The sequence below is a fragment of the Cupressus sempervirens genome, chromosome 11 (assembly GCF_028749045.1).
Source record: "Cupressus sempervirens isolate cs-2001-9-10 chromosome 11, ASM2874904v1, whole genome shotgun sequence".
Classification (NCBI taxonomy): Eukaryota; Viridiplantae; Streptophyta; class Pinopsida; order Cupressales; family Cupressaceae; genus Cupressus; species Cupressus sempervirens.
The window spans coordinates 494,018,492-494,025,343 of NC_143128.1; the positions used below are offsets into that span (position 1 = coordinate 494,018,492).

General features: G+C 35.7%; 1 pseudogene; it reads right to left on the bottom strand.

Annotated features, from left to right (window-relative positions):
- Positions 1-260: 260 nt before the first annotated feature.
- Positions 261-1,683, bottom strand: LOC149530525 (methionine aminopeptidase 2B pseudogene; annotated as a pseudogene).
- Between the last annotated feature and the right edge of the window lie 5,169 nt (positions 1,684-6,852).

Consider the following 6,852-nt stretch of genomic DNA (forward strand, 5'->3'; position numbering starts at 1 on the left):
GATGTCAAAGACCCTATCTTCTTGAAAAAAAAACCCCTTGCCAATAACACTCACATCATCATCCTCATCATCTTTGAAAATTCTAAGCTTTTTGTGTGGCCATCTCCTTGTCCTCACATATGACTCCTCTCTGATTGCATTCAAACTCCATGCTCTGGCTTCTTTGATTAAAACCATGGACATTTCTTAATGTATTCTTCCCTGCCAACTACCTTACTAAATGTGTGTTCCTCTTCATTTTTCCCTATAGCATGGGCATCCTATTCTTTGGTGTCTCTTTCTACTTTCAACTCAAACCTCCCCTTTGTCACTGCAGCTTGCTCCCTTTGTTTGCATGGCTTCTTATCTCTAACTATAGGGATAGACTTTCCAGCATGAATATGATAAGGTGCAATACTATACCCATACAAATTTTGGATGCTTTTTACTTGAAACATCTTGCCAGTAGTTTCAACCTCATAGGACTTCATAACTTCTTAGATTGCTGCACCAACATCACATAAAAAAACATCGATGCTGGCTTCCTTAATGCTAGTATTTGTAGCCTCATTTAGAACATCAAGGAGTGGGTTAAACATTGGATTGAATGCTACCATAAAGTCACAATCAATAATATGTCTTTCAACATATGTTCCAAAGTCCAATTTCATGACATCATCATACTAAAGAACAATCTTATCACTTGAGTTTGGTGTCCAATGTGTAGTGACCAAATTTAGTGAACAACTAGTAGGAAACTAGTAGGAAAGCCAATGCTTGCTTGGAGTCCCTTTTCTTGAATTAATTTGCACACCATGTTTTCCAATGTTTCACACAAATCAATCACAAGGATGCCTGGCTTTATATAATTCCTCATGTATTGACCTTACTTGGACTTATGAAAGCACTATTCTCCTACATCCTATTATCCTCAATTGAAACGGATAGAAACCTATTTTGACTTTCCCTTCTTCCTCTTTTCTTTTGTCTTATCAATGAACCCCAAATGTATAAATAACACATATGACTAAATTAAATAGAGCTTTTGCTATGCTTTTCCTAGAAGTTGTCTTGAAAAGCAAGATCAACACTCTCCATTGACACAGCTATTACAGATGCTTTCAACTTTCACTTCCTTTTACTCAACTTCAACTTCCTTTCATGGATGTCAAGTTCAATTATGATACTTTTTGGCTGCCTCTATTTAGAGTGTTTTTTTAATTTCAATAACATGGTTAATTTATATTTCTTATAGGGACTCCATTAAGACTAAGTTGCCTTTGCAATTCAATAATGCTTATGGCCCCTACTTGCATAAAAAACCATATCTTGATTATTTTGCTCCACCTTCTTTGAATAATCAAAAGTTCAAGCTTCTTAAATCTCAAAAAATCACAAATTGAGAATGAATCCTCTTTTGTTAGATTGCAACACTATGGTGATTTCAAATCAGTCCATCATTCTGAAGCAATTAGTCAGACCCCAAAGCGGGTCAGACTAAAAAAAAATCATTTCCAAACAACTGAACTGCAAAACTAACTCACTCACCCTCTAGCATTGATTTGAAAAAAATTCGACCTCTAAAAGTGAATTTGAAACTCATTTTACATCTTTTTATAAGTTGTCAATTTTGCATCAGGAGGCCCTTTGATTGGCATTAAAAATTGACCTGAACTTCTGACCGGGCTCTGAAATCAGATACATTGATTCTCTATTCCACACATTTTTACCTCATCAAATCTCATCTTATGATGGATTCCCAGTCAAAAGATATTGAATTTCAAAGTTGCCCTCTCAGAATTGCATGTAAACAAACATGTTAAAAAAAAAAATTGCGTCCAGATTTGGCTTCAAAAATTGTGTAAACTAATACTTGGGGGCACAAAAACTAGGGTGTTGATTCTTTGTCATGAGGATAATTTGAATCTGGGATTTGGACTTGTGATGAATCACAGGACGCATTTGACAAGCGGTCAAAGTGGGCTACTCAAATTTGCAGATTGGAAACAATGACAAAAAACATTTTTTACAAATGGAATTGACCTGGGAAAGTGTGCAAATGGATTTGCCAAGATTTTAAATCTGGTACACCTAAAGTATTTTTAGAGTAAAATAAAGTGGTACAATCCACTCAACCTCACCTATTACAAATCTAAAGTTATAACATCCCGAATAGGGGTACCAACTAATTTGCACCTTTTGACACCAGTAAAACTTTATAAATTACAAATGAAATCACATTTGAAAACTAATCAAACAAATTCATGATAAGTTCAAATTTGAAACGTAGCAAGTCTTTGACATCTAAATTGCAATACAAGAATAATTTCATCATTTTGGTCAACTAGTCAAAATTTATGATAGGTCAAACAGGGCTTCCCAGAATTTAGAACAAAGTGCATTAGCATGACATCAATAAACAACCAACTTTGAGGGATTCAAAACCTAGTCAAAAAAACTTCAAACGACTCAAAATCTAAAACATAGGCTCTCAGGTATGGATATTAAACACTTCCAAAGTGGTGAATCATGAAACATTACTGGGTGTGAGATATTCACATGCAAACATAGCCACCTGTCGCTGTTTGACACTAAGGTGAAAATGCAGATTTGACAATTACTCAAAACGAGACTTCACGAAATAGCTCAGAATGTCAATTTAAATTCATGAAACACATGGATGCACTAAATGGAAGGTCTTAGAAAAATTAAACACCTCATATGCATCAAATGGGCAGTCAGGTACATATGCATTTAAAAAGTGTTTATAGGGCTTAATTCATCAATGATACTCAAAATCGGGGCTACAATTTTGAGTCCCAAAAGACCCGTTTAAATTTTTTGTGCCCCAAGATCCTTTTACTCTTTTTGTTTCACACCATCTAATCTTTATAAGATCTATGACTATCGTGTCGTTGCTATGTGAAGATGCAAGTGTTTTACTGATAACGACATAGCAACTACCCAAAATTGACTAGCGGTGTCATGAAGTGGAGGTGTGGTGACTAGAAAATGCATTGTTTCAAAAAGTTTTAGTCAAGTGGCTCATGTCAGAATTGTCAAAATTGAAAAGAAACTAAATGTAATGAAGTGCAAGAGGTGTCACCAGAATCAAATTTTTTTTTGATGAGTCACTATGTCGTGATTGTAAAAACTTTACATCCTACCGATAGTGGCATAGCGCCTTGATGGAAATCAAGAACGATGGGAGATTATGCAATAGACAGGTGCCAAAATTCCTATTGTCAAATTTGGTCATGTGATTTTATTTCTTTGTTAGAAGCATTGATTATGGTAATGATGACAGAACTAGAAATATTTTCTTGACACCAGAATCTCTAAAGCCTTCAAAAAGTCACTATGTCATGGTCAAAAAATGAAAGAATGCCACCATTAGTGACATAGCGCCTTGACAAAAAAAGTGACATTTTTCTTGAGACACATATGCACCAGATGTTTTGAGAACACCGGAGGTTGCTATGTCGTGATCGGAAAATCTTTGTGCCTCGCCAATAGTGACATAGTGCCTAGCATGAAAATGTGCATATGGTGGGATCCAAATCACATGGTGTTACAACTAGGATTTGAATATTAAGTTACATGCCAGCTTGACAGGATATTCTTTCATCAATAGTAACATAGACACATGCCCCAGTTAGAAATCAAATGAAGGATTGTGATAGTTTGATCAAGATCAGATCAACGATCATCTCTATGTCACTATGAAAAGTTGTGCACTATTTACCCAACATGACATGGTGACTATGAGACCCACCATAGTTTATATATCTCTAATGCTTTTTCCCCACCTTCAGATCAACTCTAGATCTATGGTTGTCGCTTCATCGCTATGGATATTTTCTCAAATATTAAGGATAGTGACATAGCAAGTAAACCAAATGGATAGTGGGGCCCACCACATTTGTATTAAGTAATGAATCAAACATCATCCACTTGATCAAGATGGAATTAATGATCGTCGCTTTGTCGCCATGGGAAGTTGCTCAAGTTTTAAGGATAGTGACATAGTGAACAAGGCAAATAGAGGAGGGAACCACCACTCTAGTATTAAAAAATGCATTAAAATGTCTACCGTCAAATTGAGATGAAATCAATGGTTGTCGCTTCATTGCTATGGCAACATGCTCATTTCTTATGTATAGAAATGTAGCGACTCAATGACACATGTCCCCAAGGATTAGTGGGCCCAATTGGGAATGCCAGTAGTGAAGAAAAGGTATAGGTGGAGAATATTCATTGGTTTGACTGCCAACATGTCAAGTGGAAAATGAGTTATCCCTATTTTCCCTCTTGAATCATAGGATTTTTTGACATCAATAGTCTAAATTTAAATGTAGAAGGTAGTGCCACTTGTTTCCCTTATAGTTCATTTATGAGGATTGAAAGCTTCATGTGAAAGCCAAAAATAGAGTATATTGCAGAAGATCTCACCATTTTCATGTCACGCGAACAAGATTTCAAGCTTTTTGAACAAAATAAATTAGTGAGAATTTGTTTTGAGCTTGATCAAGAACATGAAACAGTTTTCCCTTTGTTTGTGAGACATTGTAGAATTATAGAGAAAGACAAGAAAAGGTCAAGTAAGTTCCCGTGTTCTATTTTTTCTATAGTATTTTAGTTTTCTGCAAATTATAGTCAATATGCCTCCAAAGAAGGTGTTCTCTAGGCAAGAGGATTATTTGGCTAGGAATATTCATGACGACCTGCTTGAATTGCTCCTTGAGTCCATAAATGAAATTGTGAAGGTGAAGAAGTTAACCTCATTAAACCCTAGGCTCAAAGTTGGAGAGGGGTTATATGATAGGGGTGCTTGGGTTAGAGATGCCAAAACTTCTCAAACTAGTCTTTCTATATTCAAAAAATGGGTTTCAAAAAGAAATTTATTTGCCCCACATGCCAATATTTGGAATTTTGATTTAGGAAAGTTAGTTGTTCCAAGTATATTTATGGATTATGACCTCCTTGAAGTTGTTGCAAAAAATTATGATCCAATAATTAGGGTGGTGAGAAGGATTGATGGTGAAATAGTGATCACAATTAGTCCAGAAGAAATTTGACACATATTGGTTTTGGACCTCTGATGGACTATCATGTTCCCATTGACTTGAAACAATTAGAAAATGAATATATGTCAAAGAAGGATGTAGTCAGCAAGAGTACGCTGAGGACACATATAGGAAAAAATGGAAGTTTTCCAGCAATAACAACATCCTCCAGAGAACCCTTCAAAAGAGCATATTTCAATACCAGGGCTATGGAGGCATACATGACTCTATGTATGGTGAAGATTAAGAAGAGTTTATGCTCGTAGGTTTTATGTACATGGTCACTCAAATTTCCTTTTTTGGTGTGGACATTATTTTTGATTTTGCCTCTTATTTAGCAAAAGAAATTCACAATGGTCTAGTTGGGATTGCAAAGGGCAATGTAGAAAAAACTTTTGGCTATAATTGTTTGCTGATGCACATGTTTTTGTTTAAAGGAATGACATATTTTGATAAGGAAATGAAATTAAATAGAGATCAGGATGGGGAAGCACTGGCAATCCAATTGTGGAGTGCAAATATGACCTGGGACGCTAAAAATGATAGTTTTGTTAGGTTTGATAGGTACTTCTCCTCAAAGTTGAGGTGCCTTTTATTAAGTGACAATCCTAGAGTGCCTAAGGAATTGATGAGTCTCATTAGGACCATGGATAATCCTATTGGTTTGAAAGTTTGACATAATTAGGGAGACATTATCCCATACTTTTTTTCCATTATTATTAGGGTTTATGGTTTTAAAGGAAATCCTCATGTATTTCCTTACTAGGTACCTTTAAAGATAGGGGTGGCTGAATTTTTGTGGCAACTAGGGGGAATGGAGGAGAGTTATCTGGTGAAAAGGGGTATGGGCTCAGTCTTCACAACTTGTACTTTAGTTCACCAATTTGTAATCACAAAAGGGGGTTGGCTCTTTTTGTAAAAAATATTAGATTAGTACAAGATGGTTGCTTCTCATCCCGATTTTTGTGACACTGAGGGATTCTATGACTTAGCTTTTAGGCATAGAGCCAAGCTTGCTAACATAAAACATGAACCATATTACTTGGAGCACATAATAAGAAATGAGTTTTCCTTACAGGAATAGGAAACCAAGAAAGAGAAGTTGGGGGTTTTTTGAATGGTTTCGGAGTTTATACATTGTTTTGATGCAGATTATAGTCCTCTAGATAATGCCAGTATAGAGGCAGATAGAATAAATAAACTCATGATTACCTTTCCTAAAATAATGAAAGCTATGAACGAGAACGAGAAAATTTTTATTAATTCTTTTCCAGATAAGGCTAAGGAGGTGATGAGGATATTGGGATTCACTCTCAAACTAGGGGCAAGACAATTGACTATCCAAAAAGGCTAGGGTACATTATCATTCAAAATAAGAAGACCATTGTGGACAAAGGCAAACAAATAATTGGATCCACTAGTGCTATCTAGGAAGATAGACCTCTTGAGCCCTCTCCTAAGAGGCAAAAAATAATAAAGGAATAAGATCCTCACATTGAAGAATATTAACCTTCATAATCCCTTTTAAGGATTGAAGAGGAACAACTTACTAGAGAGAAAATTGAACAACTTGGGTCACAAGGAGGAGTTTTCATTACTTAGGTAGAAAAGGATGAAGGAAACCCCTAGGAGCCTCCTATGCCAAGTTTAGATTTAATAGTAGCAGAATATAAAGGAAGGGAATTAGACACTATGTCAGAGCAAGCTATTCATTAATTTTTGTCAGATTATAGTTTTGTTAAATCTAGAGCCTTCCACCAGCTTGCATGGCAAGAAAACATAGGAAAATATGAGGAAAGGTGTAACA